Raw genomic sequence first — 18,522 nt, 5'->3', positions numbered from 1 at the left:
AGGGAATTGAAACTGTATCTTTCTGTCTTTTTTTGTTTGTTTTTGTTTTGTTGTTGTTGTAAACTCGGAGCTTCGAGCCACAGACCACGGCATCAGACTCGTCTGTTTAGAGGATTGATGGATTATAAGAAAAAAAAAAAAAATAGAGCCGACTTTGCGCCTTTCGGTAAACAGTCAAACGAAGCAAAAGTGAGTCTACAACGTCGGTATATATATCGACAAAGCGGACACAGATAGTAAATAGTACATACGCGAAGCATGTGAATATACATTACCCGTTATCGTTACAAGTCCGTGCCTCCGTGAACTCTGGGAAAGAACCCCGATGACGATCGGTAACCGTGTTCTCCGCGTGTCGGTCGGCAATGAATCACGTTGATTCTTCTTTCCCCCCCCCCCACCCCACCCTTTTTTTTTTTTTTTTTTTTTTTTTTTCTAAACTTCAGACTCTACAAATTGAACTGTCGGGCGGCGGGCGGATAATATAGTTGAGGGATGAAAATCCGGCGGCATTTCCCTTAAAGCCAGACCCCGGGTGCTGACCCCGGAGAGAGAGCGGGTCCAGATGGAGCGCCGGAGAACCGCTTGGCGCTCCCCTTTAACGGCCGCGGCGAGGGACATGATGAACAGGGGGGCCGCACCAAGCCGGCACTCAGCTTTAATTGGACGGAAGGTGGCTGTACACTCATACCATAAATAACCGGACGCAGGGAAAGTGTGTGTGTGTGTGTGTGTGTGTGTGTGTGTGTGTGTGTGTGTGTGTGTGTGTGTGTGTGTGTGTGTTTTTCTGGGGGCGAGGGGGGGTGTTGAGTCGGGGAGGGTTTAACCATCGTGCAGTCTTTGCAGCGAGCTTAAGCGCCGCCGAAGCCGAGAGAGAGGCTGTCGGGGCGGGGGGCGGGGGGGGGGGCCTGGGGGCTGGGGGGGGTGTAAATATCCTGCAGGCTAACTGATTTGTCTACGGTCGTAAACACGACATGAAGAGCTAATATACAGGTCAGCGCCAGGCGTGATTTACGCCCCCCCCCGCCCCTCCGGGAGGTGAAAAACTTCATCAAAGCATTTCGCCGCACTGCCCCCGCCCCCCCCCCCCACCCTACCCCACCCGCCGCTCGTCTCCCTTTCCCCCCTGCAAAGCGAAGTTTGCGTTCGAAAGACTTTTCATTTTGTTTTATTTGTTTGATCAAATTAGCGATTGATTTTTATGTTTTTTTTTTTTTTTTTTTATTTTTTTATTTTTGCTGCTAAAGATTCAAACGAGGATCCACCGCATCGAGACGCAGTAGACGGAGGGTCTTTTTTTAAATTTGTTGGCGGGCCCGGGACTCGTGGTCAATCAGGCTCGCGGCTCGCAGGCCGACGCAAACCGTCGTTATCTGAGCTGCTCTCGATTCAACGTGGAAGCAAAAAAGGGAGATGAGAGGAGGTCCGGGAGGAAGAGGCGAGAGTCTTTGATAGGACATCCGAGATGAGCCACTTCAACGGAAAATGTTGGTCATCAATACGCCCCTCAGGCCGTTCAGGCAATCAGGCTGCCTAATTTGCTTGGACAAAACAAGCTTCCCTATAATTGGCATTTTGGATTCAAGTCTCTTATTTTCCTCGTCCGCTTTGTGCCGAGTGTGTTTTCTGATGGAAGCACTTGTTAAGAGGCTTGTTGTTTTTTTGTGTGTGTGTGTGTTTTTCTCTCTCTCTCAGGACGTAGAACAATACCTACCGAGGTATTCTAGGATGTTTCCGCGTCGGTGTGCTTGTTAAGCCCGTCCAACGTACACAAATGAAGACTGCGGCGTGTACGATAACAAGTCCCAACGTGTCTCGGTTCTTCACGGGCGAATAAACCGAAGAGAAAAAAAAAAATCCGGTGGAGAAATAAACCCGGTCGACCCCCTCGGCCTTCACGCGCCGTGCTGTTTTCAACGACCCTTTTGCAGACGATGTGGTTCTGTGGTCTCCGGTTTCTGTAGCATCTTGCAAAATATCGGTTGAAAACCGAGCCGGTCAGTTGACGGATTCTTGCCGCGTCAGCAGATATTGTACCGGGCCGTTGTGGTAAAGTTCTTGATTTGTCCTTTGAAAAACGTTTTGACAGTTCGGTCGCCGAAACCTGCAGGCAGCTTAGTCTACTGTGATGGCATCCCCCCCACCCCCCTGTCAGTCAAAGCAGCCCCGCCCTTTTAATTATGCATAACTTTAAGCCTCAATACCATGTAAACGGCGGAGTTATTTAAGTACTCGCGTCCCATACGGTTGTCATGAACAGGGAAAATTAGCTAAAGAGAGCAAAACCCGCTGTAAAGTCGGGCATTTGAACGTAATGGGATTAACATGCCTCCGGTGGTGGACCGAGTGAACTGCAGTTTGTGGCACTTTGGCTCCTCCTCCTGGGTGTCTTCCTCCGGAGGTCTTTTTTTTTTTTTTTTTTCCCCAACAATAACAGTCTTGCAAGCAGGGCACGTGTATGTTTTCAGCTCTCAGCTCGGAGCAGTGAAGGAAAACTGTCTTTTATAATATTGAACTATGTACTAATAGCAGAAATGACTATTCACGTGTCTGTGGACATTTAGCGCATCGACATAAAGCTGGACATAAACAGACGAGTTTTACAGCCGTCGAATGACTGCAGTTGCACTCGGATCCAAAAGAGGTGAAACTGACCCCCCCCCCCCCCCCCCCCCCCCCCCCGCCCCCGAAAATGGGCCTCGAATGAACAAGACGCGTTAAAACTCAACCGGCGCGTCCAAAATGCGGCGAAAACGTCACCTCGCGCCGTTTCCGGTGTCAGCGACCGTCGCGTACATCATCTCGGGAGCAGCTGTTTTTCTCATGCAGTTAATGGGGTTATCGTTTCCTCTCGTGAAACACTTGACATACAGCTCATCCGTGAACGAAAACCATGTGTTTTCTGTGACCTACGCTACATGCATGTAGAATCAATCGACCCACCCCCACCCCAAAAAAAAAAAAAAAAAAATCCTTTACAACGGACTGACTTCTGGCGATGAGCGCACGTCGGGCCTAATTCATCTTCCCGGTGTTTTTGTCCTTGGAAAGACCACAAGCTTGTCCCTTTGTGCAGGAAAGTGTTCGGGACACAAGGCGTGGGATGTAAAACTCCATCATCATCAAGCTTCTTTTTTTTTTTTACTTCGGCGGACTGGCCCTAATTGCTTTTTTCTCCTTGTGCATGTGTGTGTGTGTGTGTGTGTGTGTGTGTGTGTGTGTGTGTGTGTGTGTGTGTGTGTGTGTGTGTGTGTGTGGCAGACAAGGTGTCCATCTATAACTTGCAGAAGGAAGGGACCACCCGCCCGGTCCCGCCATCTGTCACCCGGGCACCTGCGGGGACTGCGAGTCTTGTCGCAGCTTAAAAAAGGCAAAAAAAAAAAAAAAAATCATTAAGACGTTAGAATAACGAATGTCTGGTTTACGTTTGACTCTCAATCACACGGAGCATGTCCGGGGCCGCACCTCCTTCCAGGGTGATGAATACCCCCCCCCCCCCACCTCCTGCGTCGCCGCCTTCGCGCTCGACTAAATGAGCAGATAAAGACGCGTACGCATTACGGGGTCGGTTTTTCATCCGATCGCTCTGGTTTTGTTTTTTTTTTTTTTTTTTGGGGGGGGGCGAATCCCGCCGCCGGATGGAACTTATTTTTGCCCGTGCGGCTCGGGAAGGGACCGCCGTCCCGCCGAGACGCAAATTTAAAGTAGCACGGCGAGGACGTTCACCCCACTTCGAAGGCGGCCTTTCCTTCAGGTTTTTTTTGTGTTTTTTTTTGTTTTGTTTTTTCCTCTCTCCGTACCCGCCCCCGTCCCTGTCCTCCCCCGTCACCCGGCGCAGGCACAGACCCAAGGTCGGCGGAGGTCTGACGGGACGTTGACGAATGGATGTGAAGGGTGTCATCCTGGACAAACAGAGCCTGCGCCCACCTGCTGCTACATCCTGAAAAATATGTCCGTCACACCAACAAGCTGAGGGGAAATAGTTTAGGAGGTCTCTCGCGTCCGCTCCTCGTCGCTCAGCCCGTCTTTTCCCTCTCCGGGGAAGATACATATTTCGGCGTTCCCTTCGTGCGCCGACAGAGAGACAGAAATAACAGACGTGGGGGTGGGGGGTGGGGGGGTGAGGGGTTTGAGTCCAAACGCCGATCAGGAGGAACTCGCTTTCCCTCGCGCGAGGGTCGCCCCGCGGCGGGTTTCCCGCTCGCCGCTACGGCCAAATAAACACGCCTGTCAATCACGGGCCCGATTAACGGGGCGGTATGATAAAACATGCGAACGTCATTAACTATTAAATCGTGGCCGAGATTGGTGCCGAGGCGAGTCGTGATCTGGTTTCGCAATCAAGCCGCGATAAAAGGAAAGCGAAACGCACGTCCGGTCGCCGCATCAAAGCCGAGTCGACGTGGGCTGCTTTGTTTTTCGTAGCCGCGGCGACGGCGGAGAGACGAAAGCTGTCCTCGTGGTTCGCGCGAAGACTGAGGCGGAGGAGGGTGAGCGGAACGATCTCGCGCCGCCCTTTGATCTCGGCCCGGCGTTTGTGTGTCGACCGCTCCTTTCGGAGAGAAACAAGACGGGGAGAAAATACGATTTACTCCTCGAGGTCGGAGGCAGGAGGAAGAGGAGGAGGAGGAGAAGCAGCAGCGAAAGGAGGAAATGAGAGGGACGGGTTGTGGTGTTTAATGGGATGGGGGTGGGTGGGTGGGTGGGGGGGGGGTTTCCATACAGTGCGCCGGGGGTCGGGGGCAGATATATGAAGTCCTGTCACATCCCGAAGGCTGAGGTACGGTCTCTATTGGTCCAGACAGTGACCTCCAGCACGGAGCCAAAAACATTCCCAGATGTCTGCCAGCAGCGTTACTGGAGCCGCTTTCCATGTGCACGCTCATGTGGCAGGAGGAAGGAGGTCGAGGGGGGAGGAGGGAGGGAGGGAGGGAGGGAGGGAGGACTCCACAGCACATTGTAAGGAAGCGGAGTGAATTGCAAATCAAATGACGAGACGTTAAAAGTCTTTGCAGAGAGCATCGGGAGGGGAAGGGAGCTGCAGAGTTTGTTGTGGAGGGAGGGAGGAGGAGAGGGGATGATGATGATGATGATGATGATGATGTGACGCCATGTGCATTGTGTGCATATCTGAAAGATGTCGGTGAAAAATGGAGACAGACATTAAAGTGCTTTAGATTTTGCCTTCCCCTCTGCGCTCCGTGCCCAGAAGGGAATCGTTTGACGTTCATTTATTCTGCTCCCCAGCGTGCCAAGCTGCCGAGGATCCGACATCAATCACGTCGTTTCATTTAAAAAAAGTAAAAAATTTCATTGCATTTTCTTTTTTTTTTTATATATATATATATATATATATATATATATATATACATGTTCATTTTGTATCACCGTTTTGCAATTTTTTTTAATTTTTTTTTGGTTCGTCATTACCGGAGATAAATAGACTAATGCGTTTTCGTATGTGCGGCGGTTACATTAGAGGGTGAAACACGGGGGGGGGAGAGGGGGGGAGTCTGAATTATGAGAGAATTTTTTTAATTTATCTCGGAAATGCTTATTTTTCTTTTTTTCTTTCGCTAAAATGGAATTTGAAAGTTAAATCTCAGGAGGAAAAAAAAAAAAAAAAGCAGCACTTGGACCCGGATTCTCTGCGACGCGGTGTCACATGGGATTAAAAGTCGGTGTTAAAGCAGAGCGGAATTTCAAACATGATCACTCGTGTTTTGCATCAGCTGTCAGAAACAATTGCGCTGGTTTCTGCAGTTAAATCCATTGTCTTAAGACTTTCAGCGCCGGCTGATGAAATGCTCCTCGGAGGCGTTTTCCGGGAGGGCGGGGGGGAACGTCGCGACACTCGCCGGGTCACGGCGCCGCGTCAGTCATTACGAATGACACTCCCTTTCAATTCCCGTTTGGGGAGGGGATGGGGGGGGGCACCGAAAGAAGAAGAAGAATCACAGCGTCTCTTGCAGCGACTTATTGTAAAAAAAAAAAAAAAAAAAAAAAAAGCAAAGCGAGAGAAAGCAGACAGTCAGACCGACTGATTTCAAAAAGTCGATCCCCTTGTTTTTCTTTTCATCCCCCACCAGTGGCTCCTCCGCAAAAAAAAAAAAAAAAAAACCTCCCCGATCTGGGCCTTTGGTGCCGAGGAATGTCGGCGAGCCTCGGGCTGTCTCTGCAGGCTCGCTCTCTCTCTCCCGTTTCCCGTTCCATCTCACTTCCACCTGTTGAATATCCCTCCTCCTTTGTCTGCCTGCTACGACTTCTGAATCCAAAGAGGTTTTCCCGGGCAAGAAGAGAAGGGGAAACTTTTTTCAGTCACTGAGACCGTCAACAACCGCGGGCTGCAAAATGTAAAAAAAAAAAAAAAAAAAAAAACACACGACACGCAAAATCCACCGAGAGGTCAACGACAACCGATGCGGGCCGGGTTGCCGCGGGCGACTCGCAGCGCGAAAAGATTTTGCGCTCTCGCGGTGTGAAAAGGCACCTTTTAAAGAAAAATGACTAACAAGTCATTCGGTGTGCAGCTTTAAGAAAGGAAAAAAAAATAACAAATAAACGTGAAGGGGGATTTGAGAATATATCTGCGGCGTCACCGCAACCGCACCGCCGCAACGCGTACTGAAAAAGAGGATTCGTTTCTTCAACCGTCTCCCACGGCGACGCGCGTGATTTATCTGAGCTGCTCGGCCGAGGACGGGCGAAACATGTTCCCCCAGCTGTGTGCGTCTGGGAGCCCCGAGTTAATACGCCCAGACGGAGATCCGGCTCGTCGCCGCGCTCCCAAAACTGCGGAACGGGCTCACCGGTCTTTTAGTTTAAAATAAAAAAATAAATTAAAAAATTTAAAAAAAAAACTCAGGGGCCCAGAGGACAGGAGTCGATCAGGAAATGAAAAAATTCAGAGTGGGGCGGGGGGTGTGGAGAGAAAAAAAAACAAGATAGCAGAGTTCAAATCTCTCGGAGAGTTTGGCTAAAACGCCGGTCAATTTCCCCCTCCACGGTGATCAGGTGTTGAGGTTTTTAATCGCGGCGATTAGCCTCGCTGATAAACGCTGCGGCCACACGGAGCGGCTTAAATCGCTTTCCTCCTTATCTTTCTCCGGCTGCCGCGCGAATTCCAGGACCCGAATACCAAGACCGAGACCTCACCTGCGTTCTCCCTCTCTCAGGGCCCCCCTGCAACAAGGCCGCTTTTGTTCTGCATCCTGACCTCCTCTTTGCAGTACTTCGTTGCCACGGCGATGGGTGTTTAAGCGTTACATCGTTGTTATATTTAACGTCGCGCGACCGCCGCTCCTGTCGAAAGCCTTTTCGCGACGAAGAGTGAGAGCGGCGGGGGCGTGGGGGGGGTCAGAGGTCGCGATCGAGAGTAGAACAAGTCGCGTTATTTTCAGGGCAGTTTTTTTTTTTTTTTTTAAAGGGTCTTGTTGGGGGGTGACTTTACAGCAAGTCGACAACAAGACCGGTCTCGATTCGTGAGCTGAGGAAGCTCTGATTAGCAGAGACATCTCGCATTGGCTTCGCTTTTTCCGACTTTTACACACAGCGTGTGGTTTCGACGAGGACTTCCTGCCGTCGCCTCGACCGTCCGGTAAAGGACGTCGTTAGGTAACGAGGGCGTCGGAAGGTCGGAGGTGACTCGGGCCACGCTCGTACAACCTGTCAACTTCCTAAATTCACTCCCACTCCCCCTCCTCCTCCTCTTCCTCCTCCTCCGCTCCCTTCACTGGTTACCGGTAGCCGCCCGCATCCGTTTCAAAACATTGGTACTTGCGTACCGCGCTGCGAACAGATCGGGTCCAGTCTACGTCCAGGACGTGGTCCGACCTTACACCCCGGCCCGTTCCACTCCGCTCTGCTTCCACCAATCGGCTCGTCGCTCCCTCGCTGCGATCTAAACACTCTGCAAAATCACGACAGTTCGCTGTCCCGGCTCCTAAATGGTGGAACGAGCTCCCCCACCGACATCGGGACAGCAGGAAGTCTGTACATCTTCCGCCGCAAACTAAAAACACACCTCTTCAGACTTCACCTTGAACAGTAGAACTTTAGTAGCACTTAAAATGGCACTTACTGAGAGCACTTTGTAGTTTGGCTTTCTTGAAGAAATTTGTACTTTCTTGATTGTTGTTGTCCTGAATTTGTACCCTCGTGGTTGAAATGCACTTATTGTAAGTCGCTTTGGATAAAAGCGTCAGCTAAATGAAACATGCAATGTAATGTAATCCGATCCGAGAGTGTGCCGGTGAAACGGGAGCGCTCTCCAATGAAAGTCTTGATATCCCCGGATATCAGAAATTTCCATCCGACGTTCCGTCGCCCTCTTCTTCTTTGTTTTTGTTTTTGTTTTTTTGGGGTGGGAGGAGGGGAGGATTTCTGTATTTTTATTTCCTCGGCTTGACTTCTGGAAACCGTCCAAAGTGGAGAAGCCGTTTGCCCAAGTAGGCCTGGGACGTCGGCACTGGTGCAGCGATTCTTTGGCACGGCCTCCTCCGGAAGAGACGTGCTTCGAACAAGTGCGAGTGATTACAGCTAGTTATCCCTTATTAAAAAAGATTAATGCTTTGGCCCGCGAACGTTGTGATGAGGCTCCGTTCCGCTTTTGATTTTGGAAGTTGTGTGTAATTAAGGACTTTGAAATATGAAAGCGTAACGAGAAAAGAAGAAAAAAAAAAAAGAGAGACATTAAAATTTTTTTTTTTTTTTTTTTTTTTAAAAACTCCCGCGTGAAAGTTTAAAGGTGTTTTTTGTTGTTGTTGTTTTTTTTCCCCCCGATGAATCGGAAAGCCGTCCGAACGGTCGGTCGTGGGGAAACAACGATCGCGTTCGCTTCACGAGGCGGAGCGGAAGGGCCCGGGCGTTGAACTCCGCTATCGCTCGGTCACAGACTCATCTGGGCAGCCGGCCTGCGTTTATTGACCCCCCCTTCCCCGTCTCTGCAGTGAGAGGCTGAAGTCCCGCTGACTAGATTAAACGTAATTGAAGGGTAATGCTCCTCGCGGAACAGCGAGACGGCTTGCCCCTTCTTTCAGGAAGTAACGACGCGTGTCCGCCACGTTGCTCTTTCGCTCCTCTCTCCGCCGAGCCTCCGTCCCCCCCCCCCCCCCCTCAAAAAAAAAAACAAGCTTGTTCAAACAGCAAATGTATCAACAGGTCGAGCCGGTATAAATGTTTGACGCGCGAAAATCCTTCGTCGGGACAGTTAAATGAAGACGTAACGAGACAGTTTAGTGTCTCCATTTTGACGGAGGACTCGCCGAAACTGCGCTTTCTGCGCGTCCCTCGGCTTTTTATTTATTTATTTATTTTCTTTTTTTTTTAATTGGATTTACCCCCTAATGCTCTGATAGATAAGCACTTTACTCATTAGCATGGATTCAAGGGCTCTGGAAGGAATGAAGCAATCAAACGGTAATTCCACAGACAAACACGGAGGCCATAAATCACTCGCTCCCACACACTGAGATTCCAGATTACTTTGCCACCGTGACCGCCCGGCAAATACCAACCCGCGAGCCGGAACGACCTCTAACAACTTTACATGGCTCCCAATGGCACGTAACCCCCCGTCAGCTCTGAGATGTCGAGGAGACGAGGCGAGAGACGAGGAACGTGTCGGGGGGGGGGGGACAAAAAAAACCACTTGATGAATTCCAATCGTTAATCAGATTGATGGAGCTTAAAGCGGCGGCAAGAAGGAAGCTGGCGGAGGAGCTGAGTTTACTTCAGGTCGTCAGGAGAATTTCAGAATTATATCGAGAGCCTGAGGACGTTGATGAAATCTCTGGGGTGACGGACAGGGAGGGTTCCCTGGGAGACGTATCCAGATGTTTACGTCCGAACCACCTTAACTTTGACCCCCTTTCGCCGAGGCGCCCTCCGGCCTACTTGAAGTCCTCGCAGTGCTGCTTTTTTGGGACTTGCGTCAATCGCGCACGAATACATCGATACGTCTGAACACAATGACGCCTCCGCCTGATGTGCTGTTCAGTCCCTCGGGTACCTACCGATCTCTGTGTCCTGTCCGCGACTCCAGAAAGTCATCGGTCGTTCAGTAAAGACCTTCGGGGGGGGGGGGGGGATGTGCCATCCTGCAGACGTGGGCAGATCGTACCTGCCTCCGAGTGCTCAGAGCAGACTCGACTCTTGCCATTTGACTTTTCAAAGCGTAGCACCTCATTATCTGAAGCGCTGACATTTCGGTGGAAATAGAAGAGAGGCTGCGCGGAGAGAAGCTGTGTTGGGAACGTTCAATTTCCAGTGTTCTTGCCGAATACAGCGCGCACGAGCCGCGGCGGCTAATGAGCGGGCGAGTCCGACCGACGTCTCAAACAGAAACATTAAAGGACGGATTTCGATCGAGAAGTCGGAACGACGAGCGTAGGTTCGGTCTCTGAGGTCCTTCGGCGTCGTTTGTCCTGTCCCCGTCAGTATTTCCTACGTTTTTCTGGATGAGAAAAGGCGTCGCTCTCGTCCTAGAAAATACCTGAGGACGCGTCCTGGTGTGCTGCTCCGTCGCGTCCGTCCGACGCCCCGGGTTGGCCCGGTTTGTGGTTTCGGGCCTTGTTCCTCCGTCGGACCGCCTCGCGCTCGGCACTCTACCGGAAGCACCCGTACCTTACTCACTTGGACGTGCGTCTCCGTTGCCAGTTGATCGTTGTCATTTGGCGTGAATGGATGTGATATTTTGGCTCGTAAGTCTTATTCCAGGACATAACGCCGTAGTCGCACTTTTAAAAACAAGCTGTTGGTTCCCAGTGAGTTCCCCAGGACTCCCATTCCTTGTGTGTGCAGTCTTTCTGTGCTGAAGTACACACCCTCAATTTATTGTGTCTTATCTTTAAACTTAAATTAAATAACAGCATTTTTTTTAAAAACGGCGGAAAACTTCTGAAGGGATTTCGATACCTCGTTACGAATGACGCCCTGCAGAGCAGAGGGAGCTCCGCTCAGGGCGACCGATCTATATGCAGCTCCACTCGCGCGACAACATTTACCCTGCTGCGTGCGCGCTCATCTGAATATTTGCAACGTAAACAGTTCCACTTCTGCGGTAATCTTCCGCCATCAGGTATTCAAAAGAGCACATATTGCACTAGCAGCGCCAGTGTACAACAAGCCGCTGCCTGCTGTGAAATGCAAACAGATCAAATGTGACCCCTTCCGGAGGCCCATGTAAATCAAGGTAGTATAAATACACTGAATTATTTGATTCTTTTCAAGCTTGATCAAAGGCAGAGCAGGCCGTCATCTCCTGTTCACCCCCCCCCCCCCGCCCCCCACATTATGGCACCGTGCCCCTGTCATCTTATTTATCTCGGCGATGCATCCTTTTTCCCGCCGAGTCTTTACAGACACCCGCCGCCGCACGGCCTTCTGATCCACGCAAAACGCGTGCCGCTTATCGCCTGAGAAGAAGGCCAGCGATTGAAGCTCGTCTGGTGCAGAATACATCGACCTTTTTTCTTTTTCTTTTTTTTTTGTCTCACCTCGTCTTCTTTATTCTTTTACGTATCTGAAAGTTTTTCTTTCTGGAAAAAGTGGAAACGGTGACACGAAAACGTCTTCTACGTGACTTTTAAACAGAAAAGTGAATTTCTGTGGCTTTCGCAGTGCGAGTGAATTTTGAAGTAGGGGACACGGTGTGAAAAAAAAAAGTGAGGGATTTTAATCTTCGACCTCTCATCCGATCACTCGACGGCGCGCCGTTGGTTTTGTGAACTCAGAAATGTGACGGATCTACAGATTTATCCTCAGACAGACTTTTGCGGTATATTTGTTTCAGCACTGTCGGGGATTTGACATTATTTGTATTCAAACTTCAGAGATTGACGTAGACTAAGCAGTGTACAAAAACTGACGTAGACTCGGGGTCTGAAAAGTGTCTTGAAGTGTAATACCACTGAGGGCCACTAGGGGCTGGCTACAAAAAAACAAAAACAAAAACCTCTGGCACCAATAGACTCCCATTTAAAAAGCATCAACTTCTCCAATGAAATACAAAGTTAAAAGTTTTCAATAAGTCAAGATGGCGACGGCCAAAAAGTTTTAAAATGGCGGTTGCCTGATACTAAGAGATAACAAAAACAACCGCCAATTTAAATAAGTTAAATTAGTTAATTCAAAACGCTGTTAAGTACAATTAAATAGCAGTGATCTTTTGTTTCAAGTTCAACTTTGGTGAACTTTGACACCAGTTGTGAACCGTCTCGACAGTGGAGAGCTCGAGGAAGCCTGCAGTTTAAAATCTGTTATATGAAGGAAGTTATCATAGTTTAGAAGCTAATTTTGTGTTGGGAGTTTAAACTGCTTTAAAAAAAAAAAAATGCATTGATCATGCAATGTTTAAACTTTTAGCATCTAAACTAACTAGCCCATTTGGTTTGAGAGCTTTAGGAAACTGAAATTGTTCCACCGTATCTTAGTTTTGTCATAAAACGCCGTATAACTTGAAAGTCATTTTTTTGTCTTCAGTATCTCTGCTTTAAAAAAAACTAGCTTGCTTGTGGGTTTACCTCTTCTGTTAAGGCATCGCATTTACACGTACAACATCCAGGATTTATAACAAAAATGGTGTTTGTTACATAACTAAATATCATAAAAATTCATTTTTATTCATCATTCTTACTTAAAACTACTCAAGTGCCACATAGTTCAACATGAACTTGGCTTCCTTTGAGCCTCAGGTATAAAATCTATAAAAATCTCTGAAGCATTTCATATTCTGTTCTGATAACGGTCGAAGGCTGCAGGGCAGGGCAGCCCAGGTATGAGGAAGAAGGGTAATGATGATGACGATAGGGAGAGTTACTGCTCCTGCTTTGCGAGGTGTATGTTGGGCAGGGTGGTGTATATATATATATATATATATATATATAAATATATATGGGACGAGTCGAGAGTTACAACCCACTGTGCGTTTGATCACTTCGCCGAGGAAAATAGCAAAAACCCGCTGAGAGCTTTTAGTCACACGGAGGGAAAAAAAGCAAGAGCATCGGGTGTCCTGATACGAATGTATGATGGGAAAAAGGGCCCGGCCACTTCTTCAAAACACGAGAAGAACAAGTATTTTGTACGAGGATTTCTTTAAAATAGGGAAAGGAAAAAAAAACATCCGTCAGGAGTTGTGGGTGGTTTTCAGATCAGATATACTGGCAGAGGCAAAAAGGGAGTGAAGTCCCGCAAATCATGATAATAAAGTTGACGTACAGCCACTGAAACAGACCGCAGCAGATAAGTGGAGGAGGATTAGGAGCAGAAAAAAAGAATGGGAAGGAAGGAGGTGAGTGTACGCGCCTCCCTCTGACCTCCTGTTCTGCACCGTCAACCGGCAGGAATCCACGGAGGACGAGGACGAAGGGAGTGGAAGCATTAAAGAACAAAAAAAAGAGAAACAGGAAAAAAAAAAAAAAAAAAAAAAGGTGAGCTCAGGGAAAAAATGACAGGAGTGTTTTAAAAGTGATGAGAGACTTTGGATGGATACAGTAAAACAAAAAAAACAAAAAAAAAAGTTTATGGGGGCATTTCTGAAGGGATTATAAAAATGATTCATCGTCCCTTCCTGCTGTGGGAGAAGTGTAACGATAAGCCCCGCCCACTTTCCTGAACAGGACAAACAACTCTGGGCTCTTTCTCGATAAATATGACGCGCCGAGTTTGGACTCGTCCACCTGAAACCCCAGTAGAGACCGAAAGCAGACTTTATTTCACCCAGGAACGTCAGTCGAAATTTATAATCGCGCAGAAATGGCTTGTCTGCTGACAAGTTCGTCCACTTTTAACGAAGGGACGACGTGTTAACGTTGTAGTCACGTCTTTCGGTACAAAAAGCAGGTGTAAGTCGGCAAACTCGGGAAGCGGACGGTTGGAAGGAGTTCGGAAAGTCGGTGGTGACGGACACAAATATGTGCTGCTGGATGTTAGCGTTGTTGGCTGGTTGTGACACCATCAACCGTTCTAATGTGACGATTTGAGGAAAAAACATTCGCTGCAAACCGCCTGAACGGCTACGCATCGTGAATTCATCGTTTTTGATCGTCCTTCGTATCCACAAAAAAAAAAATACATAATAGCGGGTGATTGGGGTGCCTTTTCTGTCAACGATCAAATCTCACGAATGCACATTTTTACTCGCGTACAATCGTTAGGGTAAAAAAAAAAAAAAAAGCACGTGGTGACGGATGTGTGCAGATAAGAGGCTTTTGTTTTTCACTTTTGAGCATTTGTGCAAGTATGAAAGTCTTACGAATGTGTTCTAAAACGAGACTATTTTGCATTTTCCTGTATTTTGTACCATGTACATTCTAGTGTGTGGTTAACAAAACAAATAAAAGCCCTTTCATACGACGGCATTGACTCATCACACGCTGCCTGCTTTTTCTCTACATTTAACCGCTCTCGGGAGGACGTGACCGTTTTGAAGGAGCTGTGTGGGTGAGCGGCCGTTATACTGGCCTAATTCTCTTTATTACGACGCACTGTAAAACTACCTGTGGTGAAAAAAAAAATACAAAAATAAAAAAGAGAGTAAACGCCTCAGTTCTCCAGTATATAAATGCAGTATATGGGGCTGGCTGGTATTTCCCAGCGGGCAGGTTGGTCAGCTTGACCTCTGTTAAAGCTTCCGTTTCTGTCACCAGCAGCCTGACTGAAATAAATTGGCTTCGGTCTCTATGGGGGGGGGGGGGGGTAAGGGGTGAGGTGGGGAGGAAGGGGGGGGTAGTTTGCTGCAGACCTGGAGGCCTTATTGGTAGAGCCGCAGTCTCACCGGGGAGTGTACGAAGTTGCGGTGACCCGAGAGACTGCTGCGGTGTATGTGGAAGTGAACCTGGGACTGACCGTGACCTGTGTGTGTGTGTGTGTGTGTGTGTGTGTGTGTGTGTGTGTGTGTGTGTGTGTGTGTGTGTGTGTGTGAGATATTGACCTCTAAATACTCTGCGTGGGAGTGCAGAGGGCGGGGAGGGAATTGTTCAGGAAGCATATCTGGATGATTGCACTCGGCCCACGCACTGCAAGGTTTCATCACTCCGGGTGTGGCGACGCTGATCGATGGTTTTTTTTCTGCCACTTCACGCTGAAAAGATGTAAGAAAGAAGATAAAGAGATAAAGCTGGTCATCAGGTCGTCAGACGAAGCTGTACGGCATGACGTTTCTTTGTAAATAGAATAAATCAGGATGCGTAGAGGACTCGCTCTGATAAAATGATTACCAAACTCGCGCAAAAGCAGAGGGAAATGTTGCGTAATTGTCCGAGAAAAGTCCCAGGTGGAAAAGCAGTGGGCGGGGCCAATGAGAGAAGCTGTGAAGAGCACAACGTGTGGACACACACACGGGAGATTAAAAAAAAAGGGTTTTGGATCACGGACCGGGTGAGCAATTTCTTATAGAAGTGAGCAGTCGCCATCTTGGTGCAACTGAAAATCCACCGTGACGTCACCCGTTGGTTTTGTGAGCTGCCGTTATAAAAAAAACTTCCAGTCTGACATTAGAGCTGTCACTGTCTTGGGTTTTTTGGGAGCCAGAAGTGACCATATTTGGACGAGCTGGGGAAGATTGAGCGATGGACTGTATATAAAAGTGTTTGTAGCTTCCAGGTCTGAAAAATGAGGTAGATACAGAACTGTCTTAAGCTGCAGTACCACCGAGTGCCACTAGAGCTCGGCTCCAAAAAGCCTCCGGCTCCGTAGACTCCCATTCAACTTCTCTCATCAAATACAAAGTCAATAAAAATGTCTCCAGCAGTTATCTCGGTGTTGTTAGTTAAAGTCGCTCCTTCTTATTAGTTTTCTGGAGGTCCATCTGGAAATAATCCCTCATTCATTAGAAAATAAGATTCAAAATTACCTGTTTTTTGGGGGGCGTGTCTGTTTGATTGACAGGCCTGTGGGGCAGTCAGGTTACAGCTATCGGTGGGCGGGACGTCATATCATCAGGTTTCCAATCAGATGGCGTCTATAATTTGGTGTCCGCTTCTTTATAACCTGCTTGACTGGCCTCACACAGATGAATGCTATAAGGCTGCTTTTCCTCATGCAGGGTTAAATTATACTTGAATGTAGCATTCGATTATCAATCAAGTATTGAACAAGTAAATTATGATGTAAATTCCGGGTATTATGCAACATATTACACATCATCCTGAGACAAAATGAATGACGGAGCCATCCATCAGATGGTGAGAGACTTCAATCTTTCCAAAAAAAAATTCAACTTATGATGCCAAAGAAAAAGTCAGGGGATCTGCGAACCATCAAATTTAAAAAATCCCCGTTGTAAATATCATTGCTAATCGAGATTTCAACCAAAAGACCAGACGACTCTTTTTTGAGTTTACCTCCTCTTCTTTTTTTTTTCTTTACTCCATACATAATTATTCTGATGCGACACTTTTAAGCTCCTTCATCTTGCGGGGAAAAAAATAACCTGTAACAGACAAAACATGTTTTTATTTTTTTTTTATCATAATTAGACGATGATTGGGCAACTGTAGACTTCAGCCATGTGACAGGAATATAAACCAGGTGAATGTGATTCACCTCATCCTTACCTCCATCTGGTACCTGCATGGCTGGGACGAGACAAAGAAAACACACTGCTGGACGTGTGTGTGCGTGTGTGTGTTTTCATTACCATTATGCGTGTTTGGGAGTTCAGAAGAGAGAACTTTTGAGGAATGAGTTTGTTGTGTGAGGAGCAATCGCATCTTTTGTCGTGCATCGTTACGGTTACCTGCACGTGTGTCTCAATCCTGTGTGTGTGTGTGTGTGTGTAGCTCCCAAAATATGGAAAAAATGGAAACTGTTCAGTCCAACGTTGACTAAATTTGTCAACGTTGTGTGTTTGGCTTTTTTTTTTTTTTTTTTTTTTGCCAGGACATCCTGGCATTTGGACAGCAGCTAGGTTGGCCGGCTACATCAGTCGGCACAGTGCTGCCAGCTACTTTCAAAGTCGTAACTTGAAGCTTCACGCGCAGAGAAAGTTAGAGGCATCAGACGGCGCGCAGCCTCCGAGTGGGTAACAAACCACTGGTTGCTGCTCACATGTTGTTGGTAGGGGTCGTCGGTTACCAGGTTGAAAACACAAGCTGGATATAAAAATGTCCGTCGCTTCCGGGTCTGAAAAATTTGGCCGATGCAGAAGTGCCTTAAGCTGCAATACCACCGAGTGCCACTAGAGGTCGGCTCCAAAAAGCCTCCGGCTCCGTAGACTCCCATTCAACTTCTCTCATCAAATACGAAGTCAATAAAATGTCTCCAACAGTTATCTCAGTGTTGTTAGCTAAAGTCAAACCTTCTTATTATTTAGGTCTGTGGTGCAGTCAAGTTACAACAATCGGTGTGCAGGACGTAGTACCGTCAGATTTCCAGTCAGATCAGTCAGATCCGCGGCTAGTTCCCCAGCTCGTCCAAATATGGTCACTTCCTGCTCCAAACCGCACCGAACTAGAAAAGATGGCGCCGACCAAAATACAGAACTGGAGGCTTCATATTTTAATATGCTATGCTTCATAGGCTAATTTAGCACCAAAAAAAAATCAGCAAAACTCAAATGAACAACCGGCTAACAAAGCTAAAAACCAGCCACTTTCACAATAAAAACAGTAAACTCAAGTTACCAAAAAGCTAACACCGCTAACAACCAGCTAACAACCAGCTAATTAAGCAAAACAAACAGCTACACTCAAGTTAACATGTGAACGTTTGACGTCACTGCTGGTCGCCGCTTGCTGTTAACACAAACTAAGCCTGAAACCCGAGTTGTTCTAACTTAATCAATAAGTGGCTGTCTGAAAAGAGTTTTCCACATGCTTCAACGATGAGTACACTCTCTACACGCACACTAATCATACGGCACAAACATATTTACAAGTTTGGACACACAAAACAGTGAATATATTTATTTTTAAGACTATTTTGTGACTGACACACACAACCCGGCACTTTATACTGTGAACTACATACAATTCAAATTCGTACGGCAGAGAAACGTGAGATCAGTCAGACCGGACCGCCTGGTTTCAGGAGAGGCTCGTGGGGTTCATCTCCTCCATCCCCTTCAGTTCCAGGTCCTCGAGGTCCTGAAGCAAAGACATAGAAATAAAAAGAAAAAGGTTTTTCAGTAACACAATGATGGAAAAGTATCATCTACGTTATGAATTATTATGTATGTTTGCAAGATGAAGACGGTTCGTCCAAGCAGAACCACCTGCTCTCAGCAGAGGCCGTCCGTGTCCACCTCCTCCATCGTCTTCGTTTCCATCTCCGTCTTGTTCTAAAGCAAAAGCAGAGAAGCAAAATACAGGTTTTTAATAACAGAGTAAAGAAGTGACAACGTAATATCAGGCTCTCCTGTCATCTTAACCAGACTGTATTTCTATGTATGTTTGAAAGATGAATACGACTCAGGACCACCTTCTTGGTTTTCACCTTCTCCGTCGCCAACGTCTCCATCTCCTTCTTGTTCTAAAGCAAAAGCAAAGAAACAAAAATATTTTCAGTCACACTACAATGGAG

At 47.6% G+C, this 18,522-nt stretch overlaps 1 long non-coding RNA gene across 1 annotated transcript; it reads right to left on the bottom strand.

Annotated features, from left to right (window-relative positions):
* Window positions 1-17,984: 17,984 nt before the first annotated feature.
* LOC138633495 (uncharacterized) lies at window positions 17,985-18,511 on the bottom strand. Its single transcript, XR_011311889.1, has 3 exons — window positions 18,421-18,511; window positions 18,215-18,280; window positions 17,985-18,086 (listed from the first exon to the last, which is right to left on the bottom strand). It is a non-coding gene; the product is annotated as an uncharacterized lncRNA (long non-coding RNA).
* Between the last annotated feature and the right edge of the window lie 11 nt (window positions 18,512-18,522).

This window comes from Brachyistius frenatus, unplaced genomic scaffold (genome assembly GCF_029030835.1).
Source record: "Brachyistius frenatus isolate BFR_SWC_R1_liver_20210118 unplaced genomic scaffold, ASM2903083v1 Contig_223, whole genome shotgun sequence".
In the NCBI taxonomy this organism is placed as follows: domain Eukaryota; kingdom Metazoa; phylum Chordata; class Actinopteri; family Embiotocidae; genus Brachyistius; species Brachyistius frenatus.
Note: the sequence above shows the minus strand (reverse complement) of the source record. Positions and strands in the feature narration are given on the sequence as shown.